The 22429-nt window shown below is 40.8% G+C and overlaps 1 pseudogene; it reads left to right on the top strand.

The window, feature by feature from the left end:
- Positions 1-17037: 17037 nt before the first annotated feature.
- Positions 17038-18096, top strand: LOC122796387 (annotated as a pseudogene).
- The last annotated feature ends 4333 nt before the right edge of the window (positions 18097-22429 follow it).

The following is a 22429-nucleotide window of genomic DNA, read 5'->3' as shown; positions in this document are numbered from 1 at the left end:
TGCAACAGTACCTGGCACACTCCATACGACAGACTAGTATACTGCAGCAGTCAACACACTGCTTCAGGTACAATACAAAACCTCACACTGGGGGTTTGTATCAAGGTACTGTATGGGGAACATTATCAGCCCATGCACTGCACACAATGCACGTTACATATTTCAGTGGTAATGCATGCTACTCTTACTTGCCATAACCCTACCTACACCACAGTGACATACAGGGTAACACAGCACAACATATGGCAATGTAGTATGTGTTGATCGCAATACCTTACACACCTGTCTCTGGCCTCACACCAAGGACACACACTACCATGACAGACAGACAGTCATGGTGAGCAATCACACCAGTACACAACATGCACCCAGTCACTGGCACACTCGTTCCACCTCACATATTTTGTTTGCAATGTGTTCATGGGTGTGCATTGTGTCTTAGGTAGGTAGTGTGCTTTTGGCCTTGGGCCTACAGCAGCATACTGTTATGCTACCCTGCCCCTTGTGACACATGTGTTATGATCGTACCTGCTCCTTACAAACAGTTACACAGGGTGACTCATATGGCATATTACCTATCTGCATAACATTCAGCAGGGGTATGTCTGACATCTACTCATGGGGAGCCCTGCTTCTTCATTCTGTGTGGTCTACTACAGGGTATGTCGTATCTGTGGGTAGGGTCCTGTACCTCCACCAGGTGCTCTATACTGCAGTGACAAGGACGACAGACATAGGTAATTTGTGTTGTGGATGTTGGAGGTGTTACCATGGTTGTTAGACAACTGTCATGGGTGTGACCAAACTATGTATATCCAGCAGTGGTAACCTCTATGTAGGTAGTCTGTGTGAGCTCTGTGGTCTTGTCAGTCACTCTGCATAGGTATTGTGTTTGAGTGCATTGACACAGTTACTTGCATATGTCTGTATCCTTCTCCATATATGTAGTTGTCATGGGAGGTACATACCGTGTAGGACATTGTGGGGTGTAGAGGGGTACAGTGACCTACATGTCCATAGCTGACACACCATGCCCGCTGACACATTCCATGTACAGGTATTACAGGACTAGTGTGCCACAATGTATATCAATGGGGAGCCTATTGTACACTTGTTGCCCCTGTTCCCCCCTGACACATGCAGTGGTGGGCAGGCATGCACATATGTGGTGGTTACTGGTGTCAGTGTTTTTGAATGGGGTATGGTACTCCAGTATCCACACTGGTGTTCACTCCATGCCTTTGACACCAGGCACCTGTTGGAAGACATCTGCACACATGTGCCTCACACAGTATATATATATATATATATATATATATATATATATATATATATATATATATATATATATATATATATTGATATATTTATATCTGTATATAGATATATATATATGTTTGTATATATGTATATAATATGTATATATAGATGTAGATATATACATATAGATGTGGGGAGAGAGGGGGAGAGAGTGAGAGAGAGACAGAGGGAGAGTGAGAGTGAGAGGGGGTGGGACAGAGAGATAGATAGTTATATACAGACATATCTGTTGTCAGTCAGATCTATCTGTATATGTATATGTATCTACATATATCTATATATGTATGTGTGTATTACATATATCTGTACATACATATTCTACCAATCTCGATGTCTGTGCAGTAAGTGAGAACCTGGTTCAAGGTTCCTGAGAGCACACCAGTGGTACCAGGCTATACCCCGTATCATGCTTTCTGGCCCCAGGACTCGGGACAAAAAAAAAAGGAGGGGGTGTGTCCATATTCATGAAGGACACCCACACCTCCAGGTTAGTGACAACACATGAAGCATCACAGACCATCCAGGTGCCGATAACCATAGGCAAACCTGCTATACAACTGGTAGCATGTTACAGACCACCCTCCCAATCTCAGGAACCACAGTCAGCCTTCCTGAAGACATTGGAGGATATGAATGTCCCAACACACACCATCATATTGGGAGACTTCAACTACCCTAACATACACTGAGTGCATTATTCTACCCCAAACACCCTGTCCCAAAGGTTCCCGGAATTCACTAAGTCAAATGCAATGGAACAGCTAGTCACCTCTCCCACAAGGGGAGATAATATACTAGACCTGATCATCACAAACATGAGGACAATGTGCTACACACCGGGAGTATACCCCTCACTAGTCACATAACAACAGAAGGTAGCTACTGCATGGCAGAGCAGAATTCCATAGAGCTAAGGCATCTCTGATCAGCACTAGTAGAAAGATACATTTTGGCGTACAAACATGCAAGGGCAACAATGAGAGGGACATCGCTATGGACACTACAGATAATCACAAGGCCTTCTTCTGCTATGTTACACACCTGGGTGGGAACCCTCAGATATGTTCAAAGTTAGTTCACAGTGACAAAAGCTACACTGAACACACAGATAATGCCAACATTCTGGCAGACAGGTTCAGTGCAGATTTCTCCCCTCCCTCACCCACACATGAGGAATTACTTATCCCAGCTGACTGTAACCTCCCTGTCATCTCAAGTGTCCAGCTGGAAACCACCCTCAGCAAAGCTGTAAACACAGCATCAATGGGACCCAACGGTATTGCAAGTTGCATGCTACGTGAACTCCAAGATGAGCTACACACGCACATTAAATGCTATTCAACCGTAGCCTTACTATGGCATATGTACCTGGACACTGGCATACAGCAACAGTAGTCCCACTCCACAAAGGAGGCACCTCTACAGACCCTGGTAACTACCCCCCCATAAGCTCAACCAGCCTGGTCTGCAACACTATGGAAAGGATCATTATGGAACTCATACACAGAGACATTGGGGACTTTGACACTTGATCCCACCCAGTTTGGCTTGTAGAGGGCAGATCCTGCCTTATGAACATGGTTGACCTTTTCAAATCAGTTACTAGAGCCATTGACGAGGGCACAGCGGTCCATACAGCCTATCGGGACTTGCCTACGGCTTTCAACACAATACCGCACTCTGGCATCATAGATATGATCAACAGCTGAAATGTGAATCCATATGTCACAAGATGGGTTGCAAACCAGCTAACAGACAGAAACCCTACAGTCAAACTCACTGGTGCCATGTCAGACTCAGAGCCAGTCACAAGTGGTGTCCCACAGGGCTCTGTCCTGGGACCACTCATGTTCAGCATATAATTCTCAGATGTGGAAGCAGACATGGGAGGGTAGTGGCTGACAATGTTCAAAGATGACTGCATACTAAGCACCATAGTCGATACACCAGCTGACACATACATCCTACTGAAAGGCCTCACGGACACCGACAACTGGTGCCGGAGTCATGGCCTTAAACTGCATGCCATGTAATGTATAGTCATACCCTTTCAGACGGACAAGGTACCCACATATTATCACATAGACGGTAACCCACTGAGTACAGACAAAGTAATCGGAGACCTGGTGACACTGATCGATACTGACCTCTCATTTGACACCCACATTGCCAAGTGGTTGGATAGACTTCCTACCTTGCCCACCTTATCATGAAGGGATTTACATCCAGATCAAAAGGGGTCATTGTACCCCTATACTCCTCCCTTATCAGGCCCATGACTGTGTACATTGCCCCATTTGGTATGTACCTCACCTGACTCTTGCAACAGCTAGGAGGACCTCATAAGTACATCACCAGAAGGATCAAGGGTCTCCAACAACTTTCATATGCTGCCAGACTAAAGTAACTCATGCTCTATTCCATAGCATACTGCCTACTTAGGGGTGATCTGTGCCTGATGTACAAGGCCATGTCCAATCAGGTATTGATGGACATGTTCCACCTCATACAATCCAAATCCATCAGAACCACAACAGCTACAGATTTAAACCTCAGCACACATATGAATAGGACATACTGTAGGGACAGATCCATCACTACGAGGTGTCCCATACTGTGGAACAGGATGCCAGTTCATGTTAGGCAGAGACCCTCACTGACACTCTTCATGTGAATTCTTGACGAGTGGATGGGAGATCATAGGTTTACACCAGGGGTCATCTCTGTGTCACTACTAGACAGAGGCACAGTAAACTAATGCTATTATGTACGGGGGTCTTCACTGTGTCACTACTATACAGAGGTGCAATTTTATAAATCTATTCTATGCACTGTCTGCAGATAGCCTAGTACTAAACTATGACACTGTGAAACTATATATGTCTATGTATTTCTACATCCCTCTCTATCTATGTATACACATATCCATATTATATATATATATATATATATATATATATATATATATATATATATATATATATATATACACACATACATATCTCGATATACATACGTATACACATGTTTTATATATATATATATATATATATATATATATATATATATATATACTCCTTTTTAGTTCCACATATGTATACACACAGTAACGTACTGCTGAACATCCATTACTGTACAAACTACTTGTACATTGCACTACAACCTACATTGCTTTGTGCACATAGTTACCTTCACATACATATGTATGTAGAGCCTTCAGTGACAGTTGCAGTATGACCCCGGCCCTATACACATCTTCATATACATAGATACAGACCAATAACACATCTGGAGAGTTCACAGTATGTACAGTATTATAGTAGTACTTTACATTACCTGTGTTTGTTGCAGCTGTTTGCGTAGGCTTGCAGTTACTTGGCCTGCTGTCAGACTCTTTGTTTTGCTGTTACAGGTTTTCTTTCTTTCTTTCTTTCTTTCTTTCTTTCTTTCTTTCTTTCTTTCTTTCTTTCTTTCTTTCTTTCTTTCTCTCTCTCTCTCTCTCTCTCTCTCTCTCTACCTCCAGCGGGTGCAATGAAAGTATTGCATGTGTGGACTGGAGTACAGGATGCTTTTGTAGGTATCTGCACATGTCCATGTGATGGCCTCTGCACCAATTGTTAGCCAGCATTTACTAATTGCATGCAGCCTGTTGTGTAGTGATTGCAGTTCTCACTGTGATTACAGGACTGTGCTATAAAAAGGTCTGTTAGATAGACGTAGCCCTTTCAGATTATCAGGGTGGGGACCATGCTGGTTTGCTGTGGACACTGTTCTGTGAGTGTAAGGGTTGGTATGTCTCTCATATTTCAGGCTGTGTTGTAGACACTGCAATGCATGTTGTTCCGTAAGCTGAGTATTCCTTCCTCCAGTGTCCTCTTCTCCGTGTGTATGTAAACTGACACCTACGACTAGTAATACTGTGTATATGGGTGTGTGTTCTTTCCTGTGGGGATTGTGGTGTAACTGGTATATAACAGTGGATCTTGCAATCTGTTGCTATGGCTTCAATATTTGGCCTTTACATTCACTCCTTGTATGCCTGCTAGGTGTCTTTCCTGTAATATGTTGCTATGGCTTTCCTATTTTCCATTCACATTCACAGCTTGTAATGCTTGTTAAATCTGTTTGGGCAGTGATTCCCTATGTGTTTGTTGTGGTAGGGTGTTACTGCATGCAATGTGGTCTGGCCATGGTGTGGGCCTTGACACTTACAAGGGTATTTGATCATGCTGCTGAGCAGGCCTCAGATACTCTCAGGTGCATCTTTTATCAGCCTCATGGAATGGTACATAGCAGTGGGATACTCCAATGACATATTCTGATACTCTGCAGTTGTGACTGTGGGTTATTTCAAGCATATGTATTAGTACACCATTTGTGATGTGCAGGTGGTGCATACCTTCAGTCAGTCATAGTTACCATTGCATGTGTAGTTACACCTTTCTGCCTACTGTTAGTACATTTGACAGGGTGTCAGTGGGGCACAGTTGACATTTGTTTTCACATCAGGGACATCCCTGTAACTCAGTCACAGATGCTATGTCTGATCTCTTAACTATTCAACTATAGCAGTGTTTATCCTGCTCTGGGTATGTGTGTGGCTTGCCAGATGCTACTGTGACATTATTACCTAGTAGCTACCAACTAGCATGACTGTTTCTCAGCACACAGTACTATTTTACAAATCCACTAGATTTGACAGTAAATATACATGACATGCATTGTGTACTAGACTTGCTATATTCCCTTTACATAAATTCCTACTATTTTATGATATATTTCTTTCAGCACAATGTTCTTGTATAGCAGTCATGGCTTAGTGGTAAGTCACACAGACTAGTGTTTCCAAGGTCCTGGGCTCGAGACTGAGGGAGGTATTTTATTTTGCTGCTGAGAAAACTACAGGCCTTGTCATTCAGAGTGTCTAAGGCACTTTTAAGCAGTTGTAAGTGGGTTAGCGCTGGTTTGCGTGGAGGTCACGCATGCACACTACCGCTTAGCTTCGCGCACACCGGCTTACTACTGCTTAAAAGTGCTTACTCTCGCGCACACCCGCACTATTTTCTTTTAAAGAAAAGAAAATGGGGAGATAGGAAAGTGGTGAAAAAGGGGGCACAAAGAGGGTAGGACAGTAAGAAAACAAGCTCGGGTTTTGCAGGAGGGATGTAGGAAAAGCCCATAGCTGCCCATTTCTTTGTCAGCAACAGCTGTGCATATGTTTGTAATTTGGTGTGAAATTTGAAACCTTCCACCCCTGAGAGAGGTGTGAGGACAACAATAATATTTGTTGTACAGCCAATTGTAATTGCCAGTTTACATGTCCAGCAGACATGTGTGCAAAATGGGCAGCTATGTATGGGGCATAATTTTTTTGTGGGTACAGAGTGCCCTTTTTTTTTTTTTTTTCAGGTGAGAGTGGTATGTCAGGTATGGGAAGTCGGTATAGCTGGGGAGGCAGGTAGGGGAGGTTAACAAACAAGACAAACAAGACGCATACAGGGGTGGTGTATGACACATGTGGGGGGGTTACATAATTGACGGGGACGGATGTTTGGATATCTCGAGCCCATGAGCCCACAGATGGCAACAGTGGAACTGAGATCCCCACCCATGGGCAGTTGCCATTGTGCCTTCACTGCCCAGGACGGGTCTGTGCTGGGGGCTGTATAGGCTGGGCAGCAGGCACGCCTGTGAGTTGTGCCACCCATGCCTCAAGCTGGCGTAGGGGCCCAAGCACAGTGTGCCGGATCTCCCTACGCACCACAGTCCGGACACTATGGAGGGTGAGTGGATGTTCTCCTCCGGCCACGCTTGCAGAGGGGGGATGAGCCCCATCCCCTGCAGCGCTTCCACCCGCAGGTGGCACAGGGCCACCAGAGGAGGGTCCGGCCTGGGCACTACTGCCAGGTGCACTCGCCAGCTGAGGTGGGAGAGGTGGGTCCGCTGGAACCCGCCTTCCCTGTCGTCCTATGGTTTGCATTATTTAGTGACAGTTTGGGTTAGTAACATGCAATACCATTCACAATTAGTTGTAACAGCATGCATTAGTATTCCCATTAACCAAACACCCATATATTCAAGCCGTTGAACAGCAAGCATAACACATGCATAATTTGAACAACAGTACACATTCCAATAACATGCAGGGTTGAGTGATGGCAACAGGCCATCAGGTTTGGATGCATGAACAGGGCACATGCATCAACATACATGCAAATATGTATGAACCAACAGGACAATTGTCCAGGGGTGTTAATTGTGAATACACATACCCATTTCACGTGGAATGGATTATTTGTGGTTATAGGGTAGGGTGAAGAAATATTTCATTAACAACTTCAAATACCTATACATATGCTGTACATTTCTACTAGCTGCAGATATATACACACTACAGGTCTGACTACAGTTTCCTATGTGACAACTTATTCATGTTGGTGATAGGAATGTTACTGCTACATCAATATACATTTCATTTTTATTCATACACATTCATATCTGGCTCTGTTCAGCTACATCATCGTGCTACATTTGCTTTATATGGCTGTGGACAACTGTGGATGTTTGGTATTTCATACAACCATACAATCTGCATATTGCAAACTGAGAGCAACATATCCGGATTTTGGGACACACATTCCAGCTTTAGTACTTTTTTCAACACATGTTGCTGTTTGGTTGTGCCTGTCACATTCATTTCATTCTGTACTGACTGCAGTTTACTTTATTCAGGAGCTATTACTACTTTATTGGTGGATTCATACCTCTTTCTCACACTTTCTCACTTGTTTTATTTTTACAATTCAGGATGGTACTTAATTATAGGCTTTATTGACAAGTTTTACTTAGTTATAACAATCCTTCCAACAGTTCTCACTTGTGTCATGTTTCAGAATTTAAACAGGGATATATTTCAAACGTGTTTTACTCAGCTTCTGTAGCTGTACTTTTCAGCCTGTTGCAGGTTATGTACTATTTTATTACAAGTGGAACATCTTTATTTCAGACTTGTTTCATTTTTATTTTTGGATTACTGGCTGCATCACACTTATGTAATCAAACAATACTTGCAAACTCTCTTACACTGTTACTTGCACTTTTTATTAATAAGTGACTACACTGCACTCTTTTGCAAGCTGTAATACTTATATTTTTTTACAGTTACAGGGAGAGAAGTACTGACCTGCCTGGTGGCGCAACTGCACCAGCCTGGCTGCAAGTTAGTTCTACAATCGGTTATGCTGTGTATTCCCACCTATGGGGCTTATATATGCCATTTTTCCCTCACTTATCTGTGATTGGCCATTTTGTAATTGTATCAGCTTCACAAAACCTGCTTTGTCATGCTCCTCTTTCCATTCATTCCTATATATATGCTATTACTGCATTTCTAAGAGCAACTGTCATGGCTTAGTGGTTCAGTACTTTGACTATGGTGCATGGTGTCCTGGGTTTGAGCCTGGCCATTGCTTTTTATATTTTATGACTGTCTACACAGGCTAGGAGGTGTGTCTGTGTAAAGGCAGTTTTGATACAGCTTGCTCAACGTTGTTCGTCGGTTAGCTTGTTTGCGCGGTGCGCAGCTCCGCACAAACAGGTCATGCTGGCTTACGTGCCGTTTGGCTGTCAGCACGCATATTACGCTAAGCTCAGCTACGGGCACACAGTTTCAGCATGTTGGAATTCTGCTCAACCCCGGCCACTCCTTCTATACCTGTTAAACCACTACTCACCTACGAGCACTCATTTTACACCTGTTAAAACACTGCTCACCTACGGGCACTCATTTTACACCTGTTAAAACACTGCTCACCTACGGGCAGATATACTCAACTTGTTAGAATGTAGCTCAGCTATGGGCATTTCTGACATTTCTTATTTTTTTATTTCACACATTTCTTCACAATACATGGCCCATTTCATTACATTTAAAAAAAAAATAATTTTATACATGTACATATATGTCAGGGAATTGCTTTGTGCTTATTTCACTAAAAATAAAAATTGATGTTGTGGGGGCTGGAACCATGACTGCCTCCTCTTCAGCCGATGTCTCTACCGCTACGCTATTGCTTCTTGGCTTACTTTGCATATTTAGTTCTTATATGCTTTTCCACTGACTGCTAACTGTGGCTAAGCGACGGGCATGCCCACGCAAATGAGCGCACTCACGGGCAAACATCTTTACAACTTAAAAAATATATAAGATGTTCATTTATACATTTTATGTTCATAGTCTGTGGTGGCATGTGTTGTGTTGTGTTTATTCACATTTACACGGACTCTGTCGTGGGGTTTACTTTCGGGACTTTTACTCTTCTGGGGGCATGTCCGTTTGCAGGGCTCGCCCTATGGACACGCCCCCTACTGTCTTACATGGACCGTGTTAACCTTAGGTGTGATTCAGCATGCCCTCATGCATATGCATGGCATGCTGACGTCACACCGTTTAACTGCAGCCTTCGTGTAAGCCTTGTAACTCTTACACGGAGGCTTCGTGAATCCTGCCCATAGTTTCCTTTGGGATCTGTAGAAACTTTCAGCTAGTACACTGATTTACATTTTCTGATAGAGCTCAGGTTCTTTGCTGGCATGCTTCAATGTGATCTTAAGGTAGGGGATGGGAAATTTTTTTCACAACTTTTTGTTACTTGTCTTCTTTTATTACACTGTTTTTTTAATATGACAGTTCCATCAGAGATGTTTATTCCTGAAGTTAACTATGTTTTTAAGGGAGATGGGTACTGAGAAATGTATTCAGTAGCCTAAGTGCTGCTAAAAGACAGAGAAGAATGTCGATTTGAGGGAGATTGTTGAAAATTTGCCTGGGTTTCTATCAAGCTAAAGTAGGTTTGCTCTGTAGAACTCCCTAAAGGTAGGCTCATTAGCTGGTGTGGTGGTTCCACTGGGACTGACTAAGAAGATGACTGATTTGTGCTCAGATTTAATCAGATACGAGATGTGGGGTTGATTACAGGTAGTGCCTAGCTTGGTAAGGGCTAAATCAGAGATATTAGAGCCTCTAGCAGATAGTTTTACACTTTATTCCAGCACATTGATATTAGCAGCCTAAGAAATCCTAAGCATATGCAGTTTTACCGGAGCAAGTCTGCAAACCACTGCTTAGGTTCTTGAAGTTCACTAGTAAAAAAGATATTTGGTTTTCATATTTAACATACCAGTGATGTTAAGTAACATCCCTGATCTTTGGCATAAATCAGTGGGGACCCCTCGCTAGTAATGAAGTAATATCTAGCTGTGTTAAGGGTGGTTTGGATCACAAGAAGTTATTAGAGTTGTGGGTAATTTTACATGAATTTATAGTGTTTCTGAGAAATATAGATACTCAGCCACTCATGGTCTTGAAGGTATGAAATGCACTAAACCCAAACAAAGAGGTTGTACTCTTATTGTTTTTAAACCATGTCTCAGTAACACAAATGCTAATTTGTTTAGGTTGCTTGAGGGTGTCAGGTTCTGGCACATTTCTTTTAAGGCTTATAGCACTCAGTAGTGCCAGCTTGCTGCTGTCGAAGTTTGTCTGAGTTTGCTATGTTGGAATGTCCAGTAGGGGAAGTTTTCCTAAATAAAAACACTATGGGGGCAGCAGAAGCTTTAGCAATCATGCAGAAACTGTGTTATGAGGTGAAACATTCCCTGACAAAAGATAAAGTGTTATCTGGCATCTCTTTTCAGGCTGATCTATTCTAACCCCCTTTGGAATGACACTAGCTACTTAAATAACTGTTAAAGCAATTTATCTTTTCTTGGTATCCAGGCCTCAATGTAGGTGAACAACTTGCCACTGTCGCGCAGTGAGTTCAGTCATATATCTTTGCATGTCTCTCGCCACATATCACCTCTAGTCAGTTACTTCCACAGTGGCCACTCTGTGCCATAGTCATATTTCTCTGGTTTAAGGAGCCCTTACAGGTTCATAGGTAAGTGCTAGGCAGTTAAGAGATCATTACTGTGCTAGCTAATAAATCAGACAGAAAATTGTTTATAGCTTCAAGGAAAGTAACACAGGATAAACTGGGAAGGAGAATGTTTAGGCTGCTCATCCAAAAATCAAGGTTTACCTTAAAGGTTGCATTGATGCTTTTTTTTCATGTAATGGAAGCATGTTCCAGACATGGAGAAATACACAAGGATATGAATATATCTTGACATCATTGCAGGAATGAAATTGTAGATCCTGACACTGGACAGGCACCTTACATCACCCAGTTTGTGTCTGGTCTGATGAGTGAGGAATCCATATGCCAACCTATCCAGTCACCTAAGGCTAAAACATTTCTTGTTGTGGAAGTAGACTGGAATTATGGCCTTACACCTACATTCCTTTTGACTTTTATGTGATAAGTGATATATGATGATTTGCATTATGTGGGAGTGTGGAGAAAGAATGTATTTCCTTGTGTGTTTGAGGCTAGGATACTTCTCAACTTTTTAGTGCAAGAGATTTGGACAACGCCACAAATAATGGGAGAACAAAGGCCTAAAAATAGTGACAAATTTTAAATATTACATTTATAAACTTAGAAAGTTGATGGAATAACAGATTATGTATTGGCATGAATTTTCTGAAGAGTATGAATTCTGGAACTCAAATGTCTTTCATTATTTTATGACTTGAATCCTCAATGATTTGCCAAAATACTAAACATTTTATGAGGAACAGACCAAAAATATGAGGTAAAACTCTGGATGTTCTTCTAAAATCTAGACAGTTTACAGTTTAGAGGTATGCTGGGATCTTTAGAGGATTCTATGAGACTTTGGCAAATTTATCTTTACAAACTTTAGCATCGGCTATGGGTGTGGTAGTGCATTATAAATGATATGTTGCTGTGTCTGTGAGATGAGTGCCATCAGTGGATTAATATAAGGGTTTATCTCCATGTTTCTTAAATATTTTCATCTTTCAGAGATTGCATTATTAGTTATTACAAGCAGTATGCAGTCAATAAGCAAATGGCAGAGGACATGTAATGCAGTCAGTTTGGCCACAGATGGGGTGAGAGCAGATAGATGAGCCATCATTGCCAAAGAGTTGAGGAGAAGTGCTGGTTGCAATTCTCAAAGGTTAGATGGAGACTTCTATAGGAAACAGTGAAGATTTATGTGTGAAGTATATAGGTTGATACTCTGGGGTTTGATTAGATAGTAGCTAAGCTAACAGGACTTAGAGAAAAGACCAAATAGGGTTAGATTGTGCAAAGTACTGATAAATAGATTGCTTTGCTGGAAATCGTCCCTTTAGAACTCATCACTGTACTGACCATAAGCAACTAAATTGGATCAAACTCCCACATCACCCCCCCACTATAGTCAGCTACTAATAGATGACATTCTAACATTCTACCCTGATAAGTCCTGGGTACTAAAAGACATGCTTCAACACTACAACCCTATCAAAGCTTCTCACTATAAAGACAGACTCTTCCTCTTTATCACTAAAGCCCAACAGGCATTGGGAGCTTCTCTATATTTAAATTCTGTTGCTACCCTTTGGAATGTACTCCCGCATGCTCTCGGGTTTCTTGAAAACCAACAGGCATTCAAAACACATCTGAGAAAGCACCTCTCAACATCCTGCTTCTGTAGCTGTATATCTCCAGGAGAAGTATAACATCTTTGCTTCATCCTTCTCTTCAACTATACCTCTGTTACTATCACTCTGTCTTCACCCACCCCACCTTCCACCCATGCTTCTCTTAACTTTCACCACTCATTAAACTTATATATCATTATTAAATCAAACTTTCTCTTTTCACCCTTTGGTAAATAACTCAGTACTCTGTATTGTGACATCTCTCCTACTGCATAGTTATTTAACTCTGTCTGTACAGAACATAATTAGTAGAAGAAGCCTTACTTCTTTATGTATAGATTTTATCTGATATATTTTGACATTGAAAAATGTATTTTAATTCTATTTTGATTGACATTGTTGATTGGTATAACTTAAAAGATTTTGTCTGTACTGCATGTACTGGAGCTTTTCTCCCCAAGCATCTGCTGAAAAGGATCCCTGTGTCCAGCTACATTTTCTCTGTCAACAAATGTAAAATAAAATAAGTAAGTATGTAAACAAATACATAACTTTCACACAGCTAATCTGTAGAATTACAACTCTGTGCACTACATAGTTTACTTTCTCCTAATACCTTGTAGGTCACTTGCACTCACAACAGAACAGCAGCTAGGTGCTGAGTGCTGTAGTTTTAATTTCTACCAGAGAAGGAGCACACAACCTTAACAATGAACTGCTAATAACAAAGAGGTAAATTTTAGGCTTACATATGCTAGGTGCTGAACACAAAATCTAAGGCTAATTATTACTGAATGAAAATTGATCATTTACCCTCTGAGGAGGGTTGGGTCTTGGGCTAGTAACCTGAGCCCATAAAACCCATAACTACTACAGAAATAATGAGTACTGAAAGTTGCTCATTGCCTGATGAACCACATGGTGTGTTAATGGAAAAGAGAGAGAGAGAGACTTGGACATTATGATACAACTTTTAGGTTTATACAACCAAGTTATATATGCAGAGGTGTTTTCATGTTAACAATTTGAAATGGCAGGACCCACTAGAGTGAGTCCTGAACATCAGAGACTGAATGGCCCAATGAACAGACTTAAATAATAGGAAGTCCGAGATGCCATTTCTCAGAATATTCCCATTCTCCGAGTTGTGGAGATCTTGGAGTAGGTATATGTAAGTTTGGGCGCTTTAGGGGTGCTTATTCCCCTTGTAAAAAGAAGTTTAAAGGAGAGGAGCAATTTTCAAGATATGCTCTCCTCCAGGTTTTCAGCATTTTTTTCAGCTTATTTGGCATTTTGAGTGTCAACATTTCAACGGGGAGCCATTTTCACCTCTCAGGATAGCACTATGACACAATAGGTATAACATGTAAAGCAGATGAGTCTTTAAGTCTTAATACTGAACAGGACAGTAACACACTCACTAGAGCACTTTCTTTGGCCTGATTTTTATGTAATGCAGTTAACAAAAACACAACACACTGGGCACTGGACACAATACTTATACACTCTAAATTCAGAGCAGTGACTAGGCAGTGAAATTCAACAGCACCATTGCACACCCAGCAGAGCAATTTCTAGATACTAGTCCCTGAACAATATGTGCAACTAAAAGAGGATACACTGTACACTAGACTGTCCATCGCAAAATTATAATTTTACAATGATCCTCATTTGCACACACTGTAACAGTAAGAGGAATACAACACAGTGCACACTGGAAAATATATGACAGACATTAATAGTTGCCAAGAATATGATTCTGTAATGATTCAGAAAGTTGTTTAAATTTGTGAGAAAAAGTTATTGCTGTGGTATAGATGAATGTGCAAATACTACCAAGCATTCTAGGTAATGTTTGTTGTATGATAACAGTTACACTCCAGTGACTTATTCATGCAAGTCTTTAAATAAAAATATGACATTTGCAGTCAGATTCACATATTATAAATAATATCAACTGAACTTTTGCCATTAATGTATGCGTACATGTATGTGTATGTGTGACAGCTACAGAATTATGGAAGGCATTAATCAGTGTAGCACCCATTAAACTGAAATGTCATTTTGCAGTTCATGATTCTGTGGAGTTTAGTAGTGCCTTTGCTGCCTCCTGAGCTTTCTATAAATAACTGTGACCTCAACATTATATAAAGTTGGATGTAGAACAAACTTCTACAGCCATGCAAGAAGGAAAGTAACAAAAGCAGGGCCGGTGTTGAGCGCCTTCATTCTTTATTAGTGAAAAGAACGTTATCATGTAATAGTTGTAATGAGGCAAAAACAGGGTGCGGTTTAATATATAAAGCTGAACAGTTTGACAACAACCTTATTCACAGTGTTGCTGGTAAAGGAGGAAATATAAAATGTATCAATCTCATGGTATACTTGTAATGTTAGAATAATGCACCAAATGTGGTATTGCTAAATGGTGTATTCATAAAAATTATTTCATTTTTACATGTGTTCACAGGACTTCTGTGAGACAACTAACTGAGTAAATATATAGGAAAAAGGCAAAACCTAATTCTATGATCATTAAGGTATCTTCATTTGTGCCATTATATGCCAGTATTTCTTATAATTACAGTTGACCATGTTATCTCATCAGTTCAGTTCTTTTTTTTAAACTGTGGTTTTGTTATTGTATGAAGTCTTTCTTTTTCTATTATTTATTTTCTGTTTTGCTCCGAAATGTATGTAGTTGACACAGTAATCATCTTTGTGAAATGATATAAGACACTCAGCATTTCATGTTATTTATAATTTCCTGAATCTCAGAGGTGTGCTAAGATTCAGACCCAAAGAACTGATGCCTTCTTCCATCTCTTTGACTGCAATCACTTCTGACCACTCTATCAGCGTCCGCCATGACACCCTTGTTCCCATTGAGCTCATGAAGTTGAGGTCAACAGTGAATATCACTTAGAGCCACTGCTCACACCGCTGGGTGGCTAGTCATATTTAACTAATTTACTGCATTTATACAAATGACTTTAGATGAGCATCTCTGAAAAAAATCCACAAGTTAGTTGTAAAAATATGTTTATACCATTTATGGTAAAATATTGTAAATAGTGCTGTCCTATACGAAAGGTATTCCTCTGAAAAAAATGAAGATTTATGGATGTGTCTGTATAGGTTGCAGATTATACGAAATAACCATAAAAAATTCATATTTGAATTCTTGGAAGTACTTTAGGCCATCGAGTTGTAAAATGTACTTATCCGAATGTTAGTGAAGCTTGGGTATGAAATGGTATAAAGCATTTAGTTTTTGTTAAAGCAGTCATTGAAGTCTGAAGAAGCATTCTAGCAACGTGAAAGCACTTACTTTTTAACTGCAATGGAATAAAACAGAGTTTCAGTTCAAAGCTGTCGTGGTGTAGCCTCTTCTGTTGTTAAACATTGGATTTTTGTGTTCTTAAGAGGCTCCTTATCCAGTGCTGCTTTGGTTTTATTTTTTCAAGCTTGGGTATGTCACTACCTACGAAGATGTTTCATATGTCCAGCTTTGTGATAAAATGTATATATTAATTCTGTCTGACTTTCTGCAGTATGATATCACCTAAAATTTTCAGCAAGGAATATCTGAATTTAACATTCTTGTCTGTTATGCTGGCACAATTCATCTCAATAACAACATAAGGCCATTTACTATCCAATCACTTTGTTAATTAACAATTTGGGCAGAAGGAAGAGATCGTTCAGAACAAAAGCCAATATAAAGGTAAGACTTTAACTGAAAAATGTAAGAAAACTGTGAGTATCAAAGTGCTGAGAAGTGAAAGTGTAAGGTCAGAAGTAATTTCTTCACTTCCTTCTTTTTTGAATATAATTTGACTTCTAGGCTTTATAAATATTGTTCTGTTACATTGTAAAACAAACACTCACAGCTGTGCTGGAAGACTTACTTCATGATCAGACGTAGCATCTTATTTTATCCTGCTGAAGTTTTCTAACTATGCCTTAATTAGATGCTTAGTATCTAGTCTTTCTTTTTAATAATAATTTCAGTTCTGTATAGTTTTGAGAATGTAACGATGATACAAATGTTATGCACAACTGTGAGTTTGAACATATACTGACTCAGCCTGTACTCTTCTCCACATGGCATTGCTGCTTTCAACATTATTTTCAAGATTACTGCAAGTTTATACAATATGCAGAAGAATATACAAAGATACAGTGATATGAATTCATCTATCATGGACACACAAGGTATTCAACTGTGCTACAGACATGATAACAGATCCTGCACAAAACCTCCACGGTTACTTGCTGAACAGACTTTACTGTACATTATATTTACCTTTGGTGATGCTCTCTGTGTCTTTGGAAACTTGTTGGTCATTATCTCGGTCATTTACTTCAGACAACTGCATTCCTCTTCTAACTTCTTTGTCCTTTCCTTGGCATTTGCAGACTTTTTATTGGGACTTTTTGTTTTCCCTTTTACTGTTATTAGATTCATTGAATCCTGCTGGTACTTTGGAGATGCATTTTGCAGACTTCATTCCTGCATTGATGGGATGTGTTGCCTGGCATCTATTTTCCAACTTTGCTTTATCTCTATAGATCGTTATTATGCAGTCAGTGACCCTTTAACATATCCTGTTAAATTTACTAAATCAGTTGCAGGTGTCTTTGTATGTATAGGGTGGCTACTGTCTGTAATTTATTCACTAACAATAATTTACACAAATGCAGATAACCATGCATGTGATGATTTTACTGTAGCTCTTTCATGTAAAGGCAGTTGTCAAATAATAATAACCAAAATATGGGGTCTGTTAAACATACTACTATTTCTCATTCCTTTTGCCGTAATGGTTGGCATGTACTCTAAGGTGTTCATTATTGCAAATAAGCAAGCTAGAATGATAAAAAGCATAGCATTTAAAACTGTCACAGTGGAGCAATACAGTAGCCGAGTGGCAAATAGAGAAAGAAAGGCTGCAAAAACATTAGGCATTATAGTTGGAGCATTTGTAGTTTGTTGGTTTCCATATTTTGCAGAAAGCACAATTGGCACTCTTTTTAATGTTATCACACCATGAGCAGTTGTATATATATTTTTCTGGATTGCTTATCTCAATTCAGCATTAAACCCCTTGATTTATGCTTTCTTTTACCCTTGGTTTCGTGAAACATTTAAGCTTATTCTGGCTGGCAAGATTATGACATCTGATTACTCCGACACAAATTTATTCAATGACTAGCATAACCATTCTGTATTACATAACCAGCAAATATAATCTGTGAAAGCAATTATTACAATCACTTGAATTTAAGTTGTACAGATGAACAACTAGTTATTTATTTGTATTTTTTGCAATTATTCAGAATGTATATGTCTATATATGTATGTGTATGTTGTGTGTATTGTTAATTGCTAACTGTATCAAACATTTTTCATAAACCACTTGAGGGCTAATCACTACTTTTAGTTCTCAGGTTTTGTGGTATAGTTATTCATAGGTTCATAGTTTCATAGGTAGGTACTAGGCTATTGGCCCTGGAGCCTATACAAGCCCAGCCAAAAAGGTACGCTGGTTTTTGCCACCCAAGAAAATTATTTTCCTGTGCCACTGTTGAGCAGAGCCACAGAGGTGATCCCCGGGGTGAATTTCCTATTTCCCATCCAATCATCAAGATTTTTCTTGAAGAGTGCTAATGAGAAGCTTTGTTTGATATAGATAGGAAGTTTATTCCAGAGTATGGAAAGTCTCTGGGACAGGAATCTATTCCTCCAGCATGTTCTGTTTATTGTGGTGACAAGGTTTAGGTCTCTAGAGCATGTAGCTCAGAGGGATTGGGATTTCTTTAAGTGGAACATGTCCAACAGCTCTGGGTTTGACATAGCTTTGTATGTTAGGCAGAGATCACCTCTGAGTAGGTGATATGCGATGGAGTAAAGCTGGAGTTTTTTGAGACGGTCTGCATAGGGCATCTGTTTGAGGCCAGTAATCCTCTTTGTGAGGTATTTCTGCGGCCTTTCCAGTTGTTGTAGCTGTCTTGTGAGGTACATACCAAAAGGGGTGTTGTACTCTATAATGGGTCTAATGAGTGATGAGTAGAGGGGAACAATGACCTCTTTTTTTCTGGATGAGAAACCTTTTGTGATGAAGTGTGCCATGTAGAAGGATTTCCTGACTACTGTGGTGATGTGATTATCAAAGGAGAGACTAATGTCCACCTGTGTCCCAAGGTCTCTTATCACACTTTCGGTGTTAAGTATACTATCGCCTATGTTGTAGTTCATGGTTACAAAGTTTTTACCAAAGGAGATGACAATGCACTTTTTGGCATTGAGCTTGAGGCCATGGCCTTGACACCAGGCATCTGTCTCAGTGAGGTCCTTTTGTATGATGTCCACATCGTTAGGAGTTTCAATTATGGCTCCTAGTTTGCAGTCATCTGTGAACTTCGTTAGCCAAAGACCTTCTGTGTTAGCCTGTACTTCAGAGAAGTAGATACCAAATAGGAGAGGACCCAAGACTGAACCCTGTGGTACTCCACTTGTCACTGGTATGAAGTCGGATTTGGAGTCTGCTACTTTCACGGTGTGGGTTCTGTCAGTGAGCCAGTTGGCAACCCATCTTGTGACATAGGGATTTATACCTAGTTTAGTGAGTTTATCTATAATTCCAGAGTGGGGGATGGTGTTGAAAGCCTTGGCAAGATCTAGATAGGCTGTGTGAACCACCTTACCCTTGTCTATGGCTTTGGTGACTGCTTCAAAGAAGTCTATCAGGTTTAGAATACATGATCTGCCTTTTACAAACCCGAACTAGGTGGGTTCCAGAGTTTGGAGATTACCAATGTCTTTGTTCATAAATTCCATGATGATATATTCCATGACCTTGCAGACCAGGCTCGTCAGGCTAATGGGGTGGTAGTTCCTGGGGTCCGTGGCAGCTCCCCCCTTGTGGAGTGGGATAACCGTCACTGTGCACCATTCAGCAGGCACAAAGCCTGAGGTGAGGCTATGATTGAACATGGTACTTAGGTGGGGTGCCAGTTCGTTCTGTAGTTCATGTAGAATGCAGCCTGGGATGTTGTCTGGTCCCATGGATGCTGTGTTTTTGGCTTTGGAGAGTGTGATTTTTACCTGTGCAGCCGTGATTACAGGAACTTTGCATTCTTCCGGTATAGAGCTGGGCTCTTTAGGGGGTGAGAGGGGGGTAAAGTTAGCACAGAACCTTTCTGCAAGGATGTTGGCAATATCAGTTGGGTCTGTATATTTAGTGTCATTGGGCTGTAACTCAGAGCAGATGTGAGTGTTGCCATTGAGATTCTTGACATAGCTATAGAATGCTTTGTGGCCGTCTTTAGAATCAGTGGTGATTTTATTTACGTAACTAGCTTTGGAGGATTTTATCAGGGATCGCAGCTTCTTACTGAAGCTGACCAGGGAGCTCCACCACTCGTGGGATTTTTCTCTCTTTTGCAACAGTTTCTTCCTTCTGTTGTACAGTTTGTTTATGGCAGGGGACCACCAGATTGGCCTCCTTTTTTTGGAGGATAGCATCTTGGTTCTGTTTGGGATAGCACGATCCATGCACTCATATAAGTGCTTATAAAGTGCAATTGTGTAGGATTCAGTAGTCATAACTTTATTGTCCATCTGCATGGGTGTCATGAAGTTCACCACTTCTGTCTTTAGAAGCATGAAGTTGGCTTTGGAGAAATTTTTTACCATGGTTTCCTTAATGGGGGGTGGGGCAGGATGTGGATATCTAGGGTAATTAGCTTATGGTCGGATCGGACAAATGAGGTGTTGACTTCAGGTGTGGAACACCGGTTACTCATGTTGGTAATGACTAGATCTAGGATATTGTTGACCCTAGTGGGGGTGTGGATAAATTGATCCAGGACAATGGAGTTTATGAATTCCAGAAAACGTTGAGCGAAGGAGTTGGTACATGCATAGTTGAAATTGCTCATTATTAAGGTGTTTGGTTAAACCCTAATATTTTTCAGTACATCAAGAAAAGAGGAGTGGGAATCCTGGGGCATGGTGGGCGATCTGTAGCAAGCTACAATTTGGATTGCAGTTTTTGCCCAGAGTTAGTTGCACTTGGATAACCTCGGCTGCATTATGCTGAGCAACTAGCCTGGAGGTGTGGATATACTTAATGAATATGGACACACCTCCGCCTTTGGTGTTCCGGTCCAGGTTACATGGCCGAAAACTGTGGTATGAGTTATAGCTTGGTAGTGCAGGGGTGCTCTCTGGAGCCTTGAACCAGGTCTCAGTCACTGCACAAATATTGATGTTCTCCATTTTAAGGAGTGCCTCGATTGAGTGCATTTTGAGATTTAGACTTCTAGCATTGAGTAGCATCACCCTCAGTTTTTGCTTGCCTGTTCCTGTTACAGTGGTGAATTTATCATTTGAACCTTGCCTAAAAAAGGCACTATAGGGGTGGCAAGAACCTTAGCCAGTATCCGGAATCCCAGACGTGACAGGTGCAGGCCATCTCTGGCAAAGCATCGTAATCTGTCGACCATGTCATCCCAGGCAGACAGATACTGGATCCCTTTAGAATGGCACCAGAAGCTTAGCCAATTGTTGAAGTCAATCATTTTGTCCTTGTACTGCGACATCATTCTGGGTGATGGCAGAATGCTACTCAGGGCTAGGGTCATACCTGCCTGGGCTACAAGATCGGAGAGCTCTTACATGTCTTTTTCATGTAGTCCAGGGAGGTACGTCTCAGGTCGTTCACACCAACATGGACAATGACAGAGTCATAGTTGTACTTGTTGTGGAGTTACCTGAGTGCATGGGTTATGTGGTGGATCCTGGCACCCGACATGCAGCTGACAGTAACCTTCTCCTTGTTTAGCCTGGTGAGTGGGACATCAGTGTGCCTGACTGCAGAGTCACCTATGACTAGTTTGTTGGGTACGTTGTTTTGCTTTATTGCCTGTGGTTGAGTGGCACACTGAGTCTGCGGACTATGTGTCATTTGGGTTGTGTTGGGGGATGGAGGTTGCTTGCATTTCTGCTTTGGAGGTCTCTGTTGCTTGAGCAGATTATTATTAAGAGCCTCCACTAATGTTTTTGTGTTTCTATGTGTGAATTTTGGTGGTGTAGATTTAGTGAGACTATGTGATGTGTGGTGTGGTGCAAGTGTCTACCTTCTTCTCTTGACTATCAAGTTCAGTCTTGATTGGAGAGAGCTTTACCTCCTGTTTGGCTAGATAAGTGCATCTCTCACAGGTTGTGGTGTTGGGTGGTAGGAGGAGAGGGTTGTCTGTGTACATGAGGCAATTTCTACATTGCCGCAAGATGCCCAGATTCATCAGATAGACAGGAGAGAACACTGGGAGCTGACCCTTGGACATGCCTGAATAAAAAACTATTTTCCTCTAGATAAGTGAGAAAAGTGAGTACAAGAGCTGTTTTTCTCCAAGCAAGTGAGGAAAGTAAGTACCAAAACTGTTTTCCTCTAGGTAATGAGGAAGGTTGAGTGTTGTAGTAATTAATATGTTATTTAGTGCTTACAAGTTTTGAACAAGTGCTGATCATGAATAAGCAAATTC

Source organism: Protopterus annectens, chromosome 1.part0 (genome assembly GCF_019279795.1).
Source record: "Protopterus annectens isolate FY-2018-M chromosome 1.part0, PAN1.0, whole genome shotgun sequence".
Classification (NCBI taxonomy): Eukaryota; Metazoa; Chordata; order Ceratodontiformes; family Protopteridae; genus Protopterus; species Protopterus annectens.
The sequence above is the reverse complement of the archived record's forward strand: the minus strand, read 5'-3'. Positions and strand labels throughout refer to the sequence as shown.